This window comes from Apostichopus japonicus, chromosome 20, assembly GCF_037975245.1.
Source record: "Apostichopus japonicus isolate 1M-3 chromosome 20, ASM3797524v1, whole genome shotgun sequence".
NCBI lineage: Eukaryota > Metazoa > Echinodermata > Holothuroidea > Aspidochirotida > Stichopodidae > Apostichopus > Apostichopus japonicus.
Genome location: NC_092580.1, coordinates 28,604,622 through 28,622,067, shown reverse-complemented (window position 1 = coordinate 28,622,067; position 17,446 = coordinate 28,604,622). Strand labels below are relative to the sequence as shown.

Below are 17,446 nucleotides of genomic sequence, written 5' to 3'. Positions count from 1 at the left end.
CATGGTTCTTTTCCTGGGAAAGAGTGTGTAGCATTGGGGGGGGGGGGGCACTGGAGGGGTGGAAGGTTAGAAAATTAATGAAACTTTATATTAGGGGAACATACACATGAGAAGGAAGATGGGAGGATACATATATGCATCATTTTATCATCCACACATGACAATGGTAGATAGGTACGTAGAGGGTCAGCTTAGGTCAATTTTTCTTTAAATGTTTGATTAAGTTGTTGGTAACAAGGGAAAGAGAGGTATGTTTTGAGACATTCGATGAAAGGAAATTGACATGCTCTACGAGAAATTTTAACTTTTCTGTACCCTCTGAGGTGTGAGGTAGTCTAAATCTTATCTGAATTTATGAAAATCTCTGACAAAATGGCTTGAAACTAACATCCTTGGGATATTTTTTTTTTTTTCATTTTTTTCTTCCTTCTCTGAGAAGTTAGTTGCAATTACACAGGAGATATGGATAAAAAGGAATTTACATATAGATATGAAAGGACAAATGACCTTTTTTGTCTAGATGAAGATTTGTATCAGTGACAATACCAGGCTACTGCAATCTACCAACTTAGCTACCCAGTCTTTAGTTGGTGGTGATCCCTATCATATCCATTTCTCTCCTAAGAGGATCCACTAAATCCCTAGATTGTATCAAATGAAATTGGGCTGTGACCCCACAACTCTTTTTGAATGTGTGATTTCCCAGACATTTTTCTATTCTTGGTTGCTGATAGGTATAAATGTTCTCAGCCACAGGATCAATGCTAGCTTGGTCAGTGGATGTGTACTTTCAAATGTCCTTTGAAATTATAATTTCATAACCTATAATTTCATAACCATAGAAAATAAATTTTCCAAGTTCCAAGGGGTTTACTGAAGATATGGAAGGACAGAAATTTGATCATTTATATTATAGAAACTACTATATTGTACTTCACAGGAACATGAAAAAAACTACAGGAAACAGCAGATGCATAAACTATATTTCCTTACTTTCCTGGTCTGCAACAAAGAAACACTAAGATTCGATTGTATTGGAATACTAAAAATTATGCATTACACTTTTGGTTCTGGTCTGTAACAACTCGATTTTAGAATTTTAGCGGATGAAAAAATTGCTGAAGTAAGGCTTCAGTGCTTCACACTTACAAGTGATTGCCTGTATTTGAAAGAAAATATATTATTTAATTTTGTGGCATTGGAGAGGTGTTAACACAACTGAATGGCACCAGGAGTATTACATTTGAGCATAAGTCTCTATTAATTATAATATTATGAGATCCAATCAAGATCAAAAGTGCCATTAAAGACAAAATGAAAAATAATGAAGGAAAGTTTAAGCATCACTTCTTGGCTTGGGAACTGAGCTACTGGGAGACAACTTATGATTGCTTGAATGCAAAGGATCCCCACTGAGCTACTAATACCAAGCAAATAGAGAAAAGAAGAAGAAATAGAGCTAAAGTTTTTACAATAGGCTGAATGTGTCAGGGTTCAAGGGGTGTGATAATGTAGGGCACAGGGACATTTAACCTTGCACGGTAATGTTAACGTTACCATTAGTATATTTAACATGCAGGGTTGTGTGGAAGTTTGCTCATAAAATAATTAAGGTTTTCCAAAAAAAAAATTCTTGAATTCTGTGCCTGCCTAAGATTTTTCAAAATTTATTCCTTACCACCCCTCCCCCTCCCCCCCCCTATTTATTTAGTTTTACCCTTTTGTTTCGGGTCTTTTGGTAAAAGCATATTTATTCATCCCCATATCCATTTGCACAAATAAACTTTTTTACAAACTTAGTGCAATAGAAAAACAACTCATACTTGCATAAATGGGGGTGCAATTTATCAACTTTTTGAAAGCTTTGTATCAAGGACGTCGTTTGTCCACTACCTCTAAATTATGTTGGAAGACAGCAACCAAACCTCTACATACCTTGGAATAAACCACAGTATTACCCTGTTGTATTCTTAAAACATATAGTCTTTCTACAGGATAGGAAAGTGATAACATGAGTAACTTATAGTAATACCTAAATATCTGTTTGTTTCTGTAAAATGATTGTTAATAATATTAAATATATAAACTTGGAAGGGATGGGAGCTGTAAGGTTTAGCAACTTTGAAATTCAGATACAAATGTGCAACAGGGTTCCTCTTCATTTTTTTTTTCTTTTTCTTTTTTCTTCATCTTCTTATTTAATTAATTTCTCAATGTATACAAAGTGAACATGGTCCATCTCCCATTTCTCAATAAATCTACACATTTATCCATCTCATAAATTCAATTTATTTACCTTCAACCCAATCCTTGTATTCCTCAGTGATAATTTGCCCCTTTCTATTTTCATCAGGAAGTCATTTCTCAACCGACTGGCCATTTTGTGTGCCTCTAAAGACCTAAGGTGCTGATTAATTCATAACCATGGTTAAAATTTTTAGTTCTGTGATATCACAGTTGCAGGTAACGTTTGGAAAAATTAATGTACTTAAATGTCTTTTGTTCATGACCATCCTTAATGTGCAATTTAATGTGTATTCTATTTTCCAGAAAACAGTTAATAGATATTTGAAAGAAAACAACAGTTGTAACATTGATGAAATGAAACCTATGAAATAATTTGCTTTGCGTACTCATTTTGTACGTTTTTTAATTACTTAAAAAATGGACAACTGGATGGGGGGAAGGGTGAGGGGTGGGGGCTGGCATAGCAAGGTTGGGTTTTCAATAATTTTCCAAAGAATAACTGTGTCAAAATTGATTTGGTTGCATCGTCATATTTGGATATATTTTTTTACAGTGGTCCATCCCCCCCCCCCATTCCCTCATTACCCACCACGGAGACACCTATTACATACTTTTATCAACATTATCAGTAGTGCTCCCTCCCAAATATTCTGTAATATAAGTCAAATAATGAACAGTGGCTGCTCTTGATATGAAAATTAAGTGGAAGCCAAGTATTTTATTGCTACTCTCCTTCATTAGACATGAAATAATTGTTGGTAGCATTATAATATGGTTGAAATAGCTGATCGCTCCCTACTTGTCCCTCTCATATTTCTTTTCCCCTCCCTCGCCCGTCCAGCTCCACCCGATCCTGGTGTCACAATTGGAAACGACACCTTTTCCTGTCCACACTGCAGTAAGCCAGGTATATATTCGGCGTTCAATAGCAACTTTAGTTTTAGCTATATTGAGCTAGCCATTCTATTGCATATATATGGTCACTTTCAGAAAAGGTTTTGCAATGCACCGGTGTGAAGTTAGATACTTATTCCCCGTTCCTCGTTCGATATTCGCGAATGAGTAACTGAGCTGCCTATTCGGTTACGTATTCGACAATTGTATCGACGTAACACCTCTGGCAAGACAAAAGCTTTCTTACAAGATGTTCAACAATTGGTCGTGGAAAGAGGTTTATCTATGGCCCATGGGTCATATGAACTCCGATGACTATGTAGAAGGGTACCATTATGCATTTTGCCCGGTCCAAATAGTTCTTGACCAACTAAAATGACCAGTACTTCATCAGTTCTTAAATTAATGTAAAAAAAATACTTTAGGCCCTAATCAAGACTAGCACGCCTTGGACCACCTTACCAATGGGTCATATGAATTCTTAACACATTGTAGAAGGATACCATAATGCGTCTTGCCCGGTCCAAAGAGTGCTTGACCAATAAAACTGACCATTAAATCAACATTTTTTTTAAATAAATGTAACGGGAACTGAAATAAAAACATTTGGGCCCTAATCAAGACCAGCACGCCTTGGACCGCCCAACCAATTGGTCGTAGGGAGTCTAAGGACCTTGTAGAAGGGTAACATAATGCGTCTTGCCCGGTCCAAAGAGTGCTTGACCAATTTAAATGACCACTAATTCATTACTTTTTTAATGAGTGTAACGGGACCACAAAAAAAGCTTTGGGCCCTAATCCATGCAGCACGCCTTGGATCACCAAACCGATGGTTAACATGAACTCTAAGGACATTGCATAAGAGTACCATAATGCGTGTTGCCCGGTCCCAAGAGTGCTTGACCAATTTAAATGACCACTAAATAATTACTTCTTTAATGAGTGTAACGGGACCACGAAAAAGCTTTGGGCCCTAATCCATGCAGCACGCCTTGGACCACCTAACCAATGGGTAACATTAAATCTAAGGACCTTGTAGAAGAGTATCATAATGCGTCTTGCCCGGTCCAAAGTGTGCCTGACCAATTTAAATGACCACTAAATCATAACTACATCATCGAGTGTAACGGGACCACGAAAAAGCTTTGGGCCCTAATCCAAGCAGCACGCCTTGGATCACCAAACCGATGGTCAACATGAACTCTAAGGACATTGTAGAAGAGTACCATAATGCGTCTTGCCCGGTCCAAAGAGTGCTTGACCAATTTAACTGACCATTAAATCATTACTTCTTAAATGAGTGTAACGGGACCACGAAAAAACTTTGGGCCCTAATCCATGCAGCACGCCTTGGACCACCTAACCAATGGGTAACATTAACTCTAAGGACATTGTAGAAGAGTATCATAATGCGTCTAACCCGGTCCAAAGAGTGCTTGACCAATTTAAATGACCACTAAATCATTACTACATCATCGAGTGTAACGGGACCACGAAAAAACTTTGGGCCCTAATCCAAGCAGCACGCCTTGGATCACCAAACCGATGGTCAACATGAACTCTAAGGACATTGTAGAATAGTACCATAATGCATCTTGCCCGGTCCAAAGAGTGCTTGACCAATTAAACTGACCACTAAATCATCACTTCGTTAATGAATGTAAATGGACCTGCAAAAATCTTTAGGCCCCAGTCAAGACCAGCACGCCTTGGACCACCTAACCAATAGGTCACAGGAAGTCCAAGAACATTGTAGAACGGTACCATGATGCGTCTTGCCCGGTCCAAAGAGTGATTGACCAATTTAAATGACCACTAAATCATTACTTCGTTAATGAATGTTAACGGACCTGCAAAAATTTTTAGGCCCCAGTCAAGACCAGCACGCCTCGGACCACCCAACCAATTGGTCATATGAATTCTAAGGACATTGTTGAAGAGTTCCATAATGCGTCTTACCCGGTCCAAAGAGTATTTGACCAATACAAACGACTAATGCACAATCATTATCCAGTACATTCATCAATATCTTCTTTTTTGAATTTCAACTCTACGTCTGTGCCAGTGTGGTGATACAAAACAAAAGCAACACCTTTGGCTCGCAAGTTTAATGCTTATTGGTGCTTTACAATCATCAGCATACAAAGTTTCCTTCCCATTCCGGAGAAACACACGCGCACTCTTCTTTTTTTCTTTTTTCTTTTTTGGGGGGGGGGACCTTAGCGCAACTACATTTTCAGAATGAAGTGATTTCTGTAGACTGGCAACGAACTGAAAACGTTTTTGTTTTAATTATTCGTTCATAGAACTTAATTTTATTTCTTTTATTCATTTCACGGGTCAACCCTTCACATATTTACAGATTTAAAGAACAGAGAAGTGTTCTTGCCTCTCTTCTTGAAAGTGGTTTTGAACGCTTTAACCCCCTTCGTAGATTCTGAAAGATTCCACTGCTACATTCTAGAGCTGACCATGGAGCTATAAACAGACAATCAGTCATCTCGGGTCAAGCGGAGATAAACTGACTTTAATAGTTTATTTAGCAAAATAGTCTTCAAGTGAAATAGGTCTACCCAGACATATATTTTATGCCGAAATCCCTTTCTGATTTATTTATGATCTCCATTAGCCATAGTTGGTAATGAACCATCCAAGTTGCCCTATAGTGCCATTCTATGCATTTTGATTTTATCGTGTTCCCATGCAGGTGCTTGTTCTTTCTCTTAGCGATTTTTCAATAGAAAGTTTCTATTGGAGTGTAGAAGGCAGATCTACCATAAGAAGTCTCACTGGGTTTATTCCAACTAAACATAGACCAGAGTTACTGTGAGTTTTTAGTTGATTTCCTTTCATTCAGTTCTACCTAAATATTAATTATAACGTCCATAATCTAGCCAGGGACGTCGCTAGAGGGGGGTGTGGGGTGTCTCACCCCCCCCCCCCAATCTTGGTAAAACTGACGATAGTTGGAAAATTTTAGTGCGACAGTCGGAATTTCCGACCGTCGCACTCTAATTTTTCCGACTGGCGTACTCTAATTTTCAAATATTCTTGTAGTGACCTAAAATTTTCGGTCAAAACTGACCTTGAATCAGTCATATTTACTACGATTTCCTTGTCACAATGAGAAATTGTATCTCGCGATCTTTATACTCCACCATACAAAACTTCGTATGATTTTGAATACTCTAAAAAAAATGCCTAATAGAACTACTGCACAACATATACGATAAAACGCTCAATGCTAATCTACGGAAGCTTAAAAATGCCATCAACATAAGAAAAACTTTGCCCATAAGGTGAAATTTTTCTGTAAATTGTTTAGATAACAAGATAAAATGTTATAAAAAAAAACAGAAAATGTTGCATTGCTTACTTGCTTTAAATGAGTAATTGAACAAATTTGTGAAAAATGTTTAATTGAAAACTAATCAAATCTCGTCAATTAGTCATTTTTTTGCTGCAAAATGTTCAATTGTTCACTTCATTCCATATGAGCAATTGAAAAATTTTCTGAGAAATGTTTAATTGACAACTTATCTTATCTCGTCAATTGGACATTTTTGGCAAAATGTTCAATTGTTCACTTCATTCCAATTGAGCAATTGAAAAAATTTCTGCAAAATGTTTAATTGACAACTTATCGTATAACGTCAACTCAACATTTTTCTGCAAAATGTTTAATTGATCACATCATTCCAAATGCTCAGTTGGAATGAAGTGAACAATTTTTTTTATTCATGTGAGTGATAAATAGCCCCACCCCCACCCCAAGAAAATAATATTAAGCGCGCTAGGAAAAAGCACTGTATTGTTGGGTAATTCACTATGTCGTCGAATATAATTTGTTGAAAAAAACTTTCCCCTTTGTTACATTAACATAGCTTTTTTAGTCAGTAGTCTATGTAGCTTATCAAGCAGATAACTTGTACTCAGTTGCTTACTCGCTTAACCAGATAGAGTGATTGGTAAGTTTGTGAAGTGAGGGCCAGTGGTACAAATGTACCGAGAAAGTTTGGAACATAAGTGCAGTCGCGAAAGATAGGGTGTCTGACTGTCACTGACCGTATCGTTGACGAGTATAGTGCGGGGGGTACAAGGCAGCACTCGGAATTTTCTGGCTCCAAAACCCATCCAGTTGGAATTTCAGCCACTAAACCCCCAATCATCATGCCTTAGCTACGTCCCTGAATCTAGCTATACAAATTTTACACAATACACAAAACACATTCAATCCATTAGCAAAAGTGCTAGATAGGTCAATTTCGCGTTTGTTAATTTAAGTCAAAAATACACTTTCTAATCACTTACAATTGTATTTAATGTATTAATTCTTCGGTAAATATCAATTAGGCTATATGCTGAGTCAATTATGGAAGTATAGAAGTCAAGAGAAATATTACATGCTTAATATCCACCCCCCCCCACCCCTCTCCATTTATTCTCTGATTGGATTGAAATGTACTTGCAGAAGAGAAATTTTCATGCCAAATTACTTTAATCTGGTAGAATTGATACACTTTTACCAATCTATGTGCAAAGATGTTCCAAACACTATTACTCAATACTTCATAAGATAAATTTGAAGGAGCGGAATAAAGGACCATGCGTTTTGATTGTAATTGAATGATTCATTCAGGATGTTTCCTAGAAGTTTTCTCTCGTAAAAGAGCGCTTGAACATTAGGCTCGAACTAATTGATACCGATGTACGAACTGACTGCCTACCGTCATTTCAAACGTCCATGGAATTACCTTTAAAAGGCTGAGAGTTCATATTTATCATAGCGTGATTGCTCCCTTGCGTCGAACCATTAAAATTGATAGATAACTGAAATAATCTGCAGCATGTTGACAGTTTAACTGCTTTTTTGCATTTTTATTCCCAAATGAATGAAATATCGGAATATCTTTCCTTCTACGAATGTCTCTGACCCACGTTAGGAGAGTTAAAGTGATATTGTTCAATGTTTGAACGTTACTGCATGTACCATTACTGCATGGTACTTGGTAGGCCTATATAGGGGATGGTTTATTTCTTTGATTGTTTGTCCGGCTGTAAGCTTCATAAGCTTCATGGGGCTATCATGACAGTGCATGCCTGCTACAAGCCTGCTACAGCCTTGCTACGGCCTTGCTACAGCCCTAGAAAGATGCTGTCGCTTTATGCCATCGTGTTCAAATATCTGCCTCATTGCAATTTTTCCCTTTTGATTAGGCTGAAACACTAAAATTTCGTAAGTGATTTGAGTAAGTTAAAGTGTTATATGGTAACATATCGATGAATTCGGAAGTCATTTAGAGGCTTTCTTAAATTTTAAAAACTTTCCGACAGAATTTGGCCATGTATATAGACATGCTGCCATTAATTGGAATGCACTTAAAACGAGTTCTCTCTTTTTCATTCCTTGAGGGTCCAAAGTGCAATTTGTAATGCTACCGGTTGACACTAAACGCACGATACATAACATATGAGATGGACACTCATTTAAGAAGTGATGATGTAGTGGTCATTTAAATTGGTCAAGCACACTTTGGACCGGGCAAGGCGCATTATGGTTCTCTTCTACACTGTCTTAAAAAATCATATGACCCATAGTGGTCCAAGGCGTTCTGGTCTTGATTAGGGCCCAAATGCTTTTTATTCGTGATCCTGTTACATTCATTTAAGAAGTGATGATGTAGTGGGCATTTGAATTGGTCAAGCATTCTTTAGACCGGGCAAGACGCATTATGGTAATCTTCTACACTGTCTTAAAAAATCATATGACCCATCAGGTAGGTGGTCCAAGGCGTTCTGGTCTTGATTAGGGCCCAAATGCTTTTTATTCGTGATCCTGTTACATTCATTTAAGAAGTGATGATGTAGTGGGCATTTGAATTGGTCAAGCATTCTTTGGACCGGGCAAGACGCATTATGGTAATCTTCTACAATGTCCTTAGAGTTCATGTTAACCATCGGTTTGGTGGTCCAATGCGTGCTGCATGGATTAGGGCCCAAAGCTTTTTCGTGGTCCCGTTACACTCATTGAAGAAGTACTGCTTTAGTGGTCATTTAAATTGGTCAAGCACTCTTTGGACCGGGCAAGACGCATTATGGTACTCTTCTACAATGTCCTTAGAGTTAATGTTAACCATCAGTTTGGTGATCCAAGTGCTGCATGGATTAGGGCCCAAAGCTTTTTCAGGTGCCGTTACACTCATTAAAAAAGTAATGATTTAATGGTCATTTAAATTGGTCAAGCACTCTTTGGACCGGGCAAGACGCATTATGTTACTCTTCTACAATGTCCTTAGAGTTCATGTTAACCATCGGTTTGGTGGTCCAAGGCGTGCTGCATGGATTAGGGCCCAAAGTTTTTTGTGGTCACGTTACACTCATTAAAGAAGTAATGATTAAGTGGTCATTTAAATTGGTCAAGCACTCTTTGGACCGGGCAAGACGCATTATGTTACTCTTCTACAATGTCCTTAGAGTTCATGTTAACCATCAGTTTGGTGATCCAAGTGCTGCATGGATTAGGGCCCAAAGCTTTTTCAGGTGCCGTTACACTCATTAAAAAAGTAATGATTTAATGGTCATTTAAATTGGTCAAGCACTCTTTGGACCGGGCAAGACGCATTATGGTACTCTTCTACAATGTCCTTATAGTTCATGTTAACCATCGGTTTGGTGGTCCAAGGCGTGCTGCATGGATTAGGGCCCAAAGATTTTTCGTGGTCCCGTTACACTCATTAAAGGAGTAATGATTTAGTGGTCATTTAAATTGGTCAAGCACATTTTGGACCGGGCAAGACGCATTATGGTACTCTTCTACAATGTCCTTAGAGTTAATGTTACCCATTGGTTAGGTAGTCCAAGGCGTGCTGCATGGATTAGGGCCCAAAGCTTTTTCGTGGTCCCGTTACACTCATTAAAAAAGTAATGAATTAGTGGTCATTTAAATTGGTCAAGCACTCTTTGGACCGGGCAAGACGCATTATGTTACTCTTCTACAATGTCCTTAGAGTTCATGTTAACCATCGGTTTGGTGATCCAAGGCGTGCTGCATGGATTAGGGCCCAAAGCTTTTTCGTGGTCCCATTTTACTCATTAAAGAAGTAATGATTAAGTGGTCATTTAAATTGGTCAAGCACTCTTTGGACCGGGCAAGACGCATTATGGTACTCTTCTACAATGTCCTTAAAGTACATGTTACCGATTGGTTAGGTGGTCCAAAGCGTGCTGCATGGATTAGGGCCCAAAGATTTTTCGTGATCCCGTTACACTCATTAAAGAAGTTATGATTTAGTGGTCATTTAAATTGGTCAAGCACATTTTGGACCGGGCAAGACGCATTATGGTACTCTTCTACAATGTCCTTAGAGTTAATGTTACACATTGGTTTGGTGGTCCAAGGCGTGCTGCATGGATTAGGGCCCAAAGCTTTTTCGTGGTCCCGTTACACTCATTGAAGAAGTAATGATTTAGTGGTCATTTAAATTGGTCAAGCACTCTTTGGACCGGGCAAGACGCATTATGGTACTCTTCTACAATGTCCTTAGAGTTAATGTTACCCATTGGTTAGGTAGTCCAAGGCGTGCTGCATGGATTAGGGCCCAAAGCTTTTTCGTGGTCCCGTTACACTCATTAAAAAAGTAATGAATTAGTGGTCATTTAAATTGGTCAAGCACTCTTTGGACCGGGCAAGACGCATTATGTTACTCTTCTACAATGTCCTTAGAGTTCATGTTAACCATCGGTTTGGTGATCCAAGGCGTGCTGCATGGATTAGGGCCCAAAGCTTTTTCGTGGTCCCATTTTACTCATTAAAGAAGTAATGATTAAGTGGTCATTTAAATTGGTCAAGCACTCTTTGGACCGGGCAAGACGCATTATGGTACTCTTCTACAATGTCCTTATAGTTCATGTTAACCATCGGTTTGGTGGTCCAAGGCGTGCTGCATGGATTAGGGCCCAAAGATTTTTCGTGGTCCCGTTACACTCATTAAAGGAGTAATGATTTAGTGGTCATTTAAATTGGTCAAGCACATTTTGGACCGGGCAAGACGCATTATGGTACTCTTCTACAATGTCCTTAGAGTTAATGTTACCCATTGGTTAGGTAGTCCAAGGCGTGCTGCATGGATTAGGGCCCAAAGCTTTTTCGTGGTCCCGTTACACTCATTAAAAAAGTAATGAATTAGTGGTCATTTAAATTGGTCAAGCACTCTTTGGACCGGGCAAGACGCATTATGTTACTCTTCTACAATGTCCTTAGAGTTCATGTTAACCATCGGTTTGGTGATCCAAGGCGTGCTGCATGGATTAGGGCCCAAAGCTTTTTCGTGGTCCCATTTTACTCATTAAAGAAGTAATGATTAAGTGGTCATTTAAATTGGTCAAGCACTCTTTGGACCGGGCAAGACGCATTATGGTACTCTTCTACAATGTCCTTAGAGTACATGTTACCGATTGGTTAGGTGGTCCAAGGCGTGCTGCATGGATTAGGGCCCAAAGATTTTTCGTGATCCCGTTACACTCATTAAAGAAGTTATGATTTAGTGGTCATTTAAATTGGTCAAGCACATTTTGGACCGGGCAAGACGCATTATGGTACTCTTCTACAATGTCCTTAGAGTTGATGTTACCCATTGGTTAGGTGGTCCAAAGCGTGCTGCATGGATTAGGGCCCAAAACTTTTTCGTAGTCCCGTTACACTCATTAAAAAAGTAATGAATTAGTGGTCATTTAAATTGGTCAAGCACTCTTTGGACCGGGCAAGACGCATTATGTTACTCTTCTACAATGTCCTTAGAGTTCATGTTCACTATCGATTTGGTGATCCAAGGCGTGCTGCATGGATTAGGGCCCAAAGCTTTTTCGTGGTCCCGTTACACTCATTGAAGAAGTAATGATTTAGTGGTCATTTAAATTGGTCAAGCACATTTTGGACCGGGCAAGACGCATTATGGTACTCTTCTACAGTGTCCTTAGAGTTAATGTTACCCATTGGTTAGGTGATCCAAGGCGTGCTGCATGGACTAGGGCCCAAAGCTTTTTCGTGGTCCCGTTACACTCATTGGAGAAGTAATGATTTAGTGGTCATTTAAATTGGTCAAGCACTCTTTGGACCGGGCAAGACGCATTATGGTACTCTTCTACAATGTCCTTAGAGTTGATGTTACCCATTGGTTAGGTGGTCCAAAGCGTGCTGCATGGATTAGGGCCCAAAACTTTTTCGTAGTCCCGTTACACTCATTAAAAAAGTAATGAATTAGTGGTCATTTAAATTGGTCAAGCACTCTTTGGACCGGGCAAGACGCATTATGTTACTCTTCTACAATGTCCTTAGAGTTCATGTTCACTATCGGTTTGGTGATCCAAGGCGTGCTGCATGGATTAGGGCCCAAAGCTTTTTCGTGGTCCCGTTACACTCATTGGAGAAGTAATGATTTAGTGGTCATTTAAATTGGTCAAGCACTCTTTGGATCGGGCAAGACGCATTATGGTACTCTTATGCAATGTCCTTAGAGTTCATGTTAACCATTGGTTTGGTGATCCAAGGCGTGCTGCATGGATTAGGGCCCAAAGCCTTTACGTGGTCCCGTTACACTCATTAAAAAAGTAATGAATTAGTGGCCATTTTAATTGGTCAAGCACTCTTTGGACCGGGCAAGACGCATTATGTTACCCTTCTACAAGGTCCTTAGACTTCATATGACCCATTGGTTGTGCGGTCCAAGGCGTGCTGGTTTTGATTAGGGCCCAAATGTTTTTATTTCAGTTCCCGTTACATTTATTTAAAAAAATGTTGATTTAATGGTCATTTTAATTGCTCAAGCACTCTTTGGACCGGGCAAGACGCATTATGGTATCCTTCTACAATGTGTTAAGAATTCATATGACCCATTGGTAAGGTGGTCCAAGGCGTGCTAGTCTTGATTAGGGCCTAAAGTAATTTTTTTACATTAATTTAAGAACTGATGAAGTACTGGTCATTTTAGTTGGTCCAGAACTATTTGGACCGGGCAAGATGCATTATGGTACCCTTCTACATAGTCATTAGAGTTCATATGACCCATGGGCCATAGATAAACCTCTTTCCACGACCAAATGTTGAACATCTTTAGTCATGCCAGAGGTGTTACGTCGATACCATTGTCGAATACGTAACCGAATAGGTAGCTGAGTTACTCATTCGCGAATATCGAACGAGGAACGGGGAATAAGTATCTAACTTCACACCGGTCTCTACACGAAGCGTTTCAACTGTGGTTGACCGAAATTCGATTCCATAAAAATGCTCGAGTTGAATTGCTAAGGATTACTCACAAAGTGGAGGCGCTATTGCTAATTCTATGTAGCATAGCGTTTCAGTGTGTGCGCTTCTGGAGAGCTAAAAATCTACTCTGTAGGATGAGGCATTCTGGAGAAATATTATCGGAAATTTGACCGTGTTTTGGCCCTAACTTAGACCGAAAAACGTCATTTTTGACATGTTTTCCCCAAATATAGAGCCATCTCTCTACATATGCCTGTGAAGGCTCCTGACATGATTCCTTGTATGTCTTAGCTAGTTGTATTGGATAGGGTTAGTTGACTTCAAGGTTTTCACTGTTCTCACATTTTTTTTGAAAAAAAAGGTCAAAACGACTGGTTTTTTAATGTAAACAAATCTTTTTGAAGACAGAAAAAAGAATAAAATCAATGTGACCCCCTCGGAATAGGGTTCTTCATTGATGCAGGCTGTCTTATGTGCAAAATGAAGCAATGGGAAGCTCTCTATAGTGCATTTCTATATCGAGTAATGATTTTCTAAACACATGGTTTTTCAGTGACTCACATATGGACTATACCTGTCCAGAAACAAACTGCCCAATGCTAATCAGGAACTCCCCAAATTGGTCACTTCAAATATGCCAGGCACACTGACACAATATTCCTACAGATTTTGTAACTACACGAAAATGCCTTAGCTAAATTGGTTCATGGTGGGGACTACACTGGCGACCAACTTCCTCAATTAGAGGGATAACAGAATGAGATGGGATGGAGGGCGAAGGGAGTGGGGGGGATTTCGGGGTGGGGTGGCGGGGGGGGGGGGTGAGGTAGCAAACAAACATTTAAGTACTATTTCATAGTCGTCAGTACATACACACATTGATTTATTGATTTATTTATTTTGTTTCATCACGTGAATATATACAATATGATAGGAAGTCCTCTAAAAAACCTTCAGATGGCTTAACAAAGTAGAGGACTCCCTGTAAAGAAAAGGGAAAAAAAAGAAAGAAAGAAAGCACATGACCGTAGTTACTTAATGGTGTCTCCCCCTCCCCCCCCCCCCCCGCTTGTTGTCTGAATTTCCAAAGAAGATAGTAGTCCCAATTATTCGGTTACAAATAGCAGCCAATACCTCGACGCATCAAGGCCATATATGTCTACATTTCTTTGTGCTGTGGATCTCTCTTTCCTGAGACCTACTTGATCATCGTTATTATAGAAATATCACAAATTCCCATTACAAGAAAAATTAAGGACTCAGGAGTACAAACAACATAGCAGACACCATAAATCATCACCATTGTCTATATTTCAGCTGCATATTAGGCTTATATACAGGCTTATAAACGAAAATGTTATAATATACATATTTAGTTAAGATTGACAGTCTAGACTGTCAGTCTGTTAGCTGACACGGTAGTTTACCTGAGATAAACACTTACACTGGTAATCTGCATTGTCACTAAATAGTTAAGTAAATAATGGTCACTCATTTTTCAACTTAAATCAGTTTATTTTCACCCAGTCTTTTCTGCTCGGTAAATCCATAATTGTCTGAACCAGTCATGTACCAGGATATTAATTTAGTTAACTTAAACGTTTGTAGAAAATACGTACTGAATGATGACCTTGAAATGTCACAAAAAAACTTTGCTGATTACAACAGAATTTGAAGAAAAATATCTTATTATACAAAGCAAAAGCGAATGTCGCTAACTTACAATTAAAAAGAATAAGGTTCCCCTATTAAGACAAGATTTCAAAACATTAAAATTATCTAAAAATATCTGTTTTGGAGGAACTTTGAAAAAGTTCAAACCATTGTATACAGTGACTTGGGGATATGATTTAGCAGCTATAATGCTATTAGATATAAGTGTTTGAAAATGCCAGTAGGCATTGCTCATATCTCGCCAGGGTCTCTTAGTGGACTACAGTTTGCAGACACCACCGTAAATAACAAAACAGTGTCAAATTTGTAATCAATAACAACAATAAAAGTTTGTAGAAATAGATTATAAACTTGGTCCTAGGCAACCATCCTTTTTGGACTACTTTAGAAACTCGCATGTGGGTTGCAGAGGTCCTTCAAGCGGGGACGTGGGGGGGGGGGGTGGACCCTTCTGTTATAGATAAGACAAACTGACTTTGTTTTGAAGTGCCACTGGTGTTCATGGTTCATATAGGCATCATAAATGCATGATAGATGGGGATAGTCTTTGTACTGAAAAGAGATAAATGTAAACACTGCAGCCTGTGTACACACAGATGAGAAATATTACAGACAAACGCGCACTTTTACAACAATACATTAAAATACTATAACGGAAACGAGGCAAGATGACGTCACCCTCATGAACAGTACTACAAAATAACATAATAAAACTGTAACATGTTGTTGGCGTGATACCGTCCTCCATCCGGTTTATTACGTTGAGTAAATTTCAGAAAATCTAAAATCCAATTTAATTGATTCAATGGTTGTCGGTGGGATGGGTTACCAAGCGTCCATTTTCAGATGAACAACGGTCAGTAGACATTGCTGGGCTTAACTCATCTATAACAATCAAAGACAACGATGTCAGGTTATTAATTTTCGTTTGCTTACAATACTAATCTTTGAACATTAACGTAACGGAATTTTTATATGGAACTCGAAAAAGTACTCGAAAAAGAAGCCGGATGAAAAAGTACTCCATTTCGGTACTTGGATTATTAAAACAGTAATCGGACTAGAGCTTGTAACTCGAAACCCGAAGTACCCGGATGTACTTGACTTACAAGTACTCGACGGAAGGACTTCGCCTAACAACCATTTCGCCCAACTGCCATTTCGCCCAACCTTACCATTTCGCCCAACCAGCCTGGTCATTTCGCCCAACCAGCTTGGTCATTTCCCCCAACCAGCCTGGTCATTTCGCCCAACCTTGATTAAATATGATACTTTAGTAAGGAAACGTTTGGGAATTGTTAACGTTACGGGATACGAACCGAATATTAAGGAAACTTGAGGATGAATCAATGTTTTAGGGGTTAGGTTTGATAGTAAACGTTCGGGAATTGTTAACGTTACGAGATACGAATCGAATATTAAGGAAACTTGAAGTCGTGGTTAAATTGATTACATATGTGGTTACATTGATACAGTGGTTTATTTAATATCACTCAGTTGGGACAATATTTGGTATTGATGTACTTTCATATCCTGCTTCAAAGCAATCGCATTGACGATGTGTGAACACCTCGCTTATACTTGATAAAGTTTAAAACGGCTGTTCAATATAAGACAATAACGTGGTGAAGCATTGGAAAATTTGTACCAACTGGCTGTTCAATATATTGCAGTTAATGAATATGCATGATAATTATACGTAGTAACTATAGCGATGGATCGTGGAACTAGTAAGTTTGCTTTAACAACTTAATATTTCTTGTAATCTTACTTTAATGAAGCCAATATGTTGGCAGAGAAAGCAGGGATATTAACATATTACTTGAAGTGAAGTTTCTAATTTCTTGGATTATGATATATCAAGATACTAAAATCCTGGTAAGAATAATCTGTTAATGCTTTACATATCCTGCAATAAGATGAACATTTAACAAACATGACGGCGTACCAAACTCTGTAGGAACTGATTGAACCCTGGGAGGATGGATCTGGAGACCAAGTAGGATCCTAATATTTCGGACATCCTGGATATCATTATCCTCAGTACACTGGACTGGAAAAGTATATGAAAAACAGAGAATGTAAAGACCAGATCAGAAATATCAATGAAGCGACTCAAAGAGAAAGGATGATATAGCAAACACGTCTAATCTCACGAGTGTAATTGAGATGTCACAATTACTCAAATATAGGTGTTCATGCTAAAATGAGCTATAAATAAGGAAAAAACACGTTTAAAACTTCAAAGTAAAACGTCACCATTTAATAGCAAAATATCATATGTTTTAGATGAAAGTTGAAATTAGGGGTGAACAAATCCGATTTAAACATTTCGATTTGACATAAAACATCAGTATCTTAAGTGAA

General features: G+C 38.6%; 1 protein-coding gene and 1 long non-coding RNA gene across 2 annotated transcripts in view; one reads left to right on the top strand and one right to left on the bottom strand.

The window, feature by feature from the left end:
- The window catches only part of LOC139961242 (ubiquitin carboxyl-terminal hydrolase BAP1-like), a 228,619-nt gene that overhangs the window by 170,380 nt on the left and 40,793 nt on the right, over positions 1–17,446 (top strand). The gene's annotated exons all lie outside the window — the stretch shown is intronic.
- Positions 14,284–17,164, bottom strand: LOC139961743 (uncharacterized). Its single transcript, XR_011790976.1, has 2 exons — positions 17,028–17,164; positions 14,284–15,964 (listed from the first exon to the last, which is right to left on the bottom strand). It is a non-coding gene; the product is annotated as an uncharacterized lncRNA (long non-coding RNA).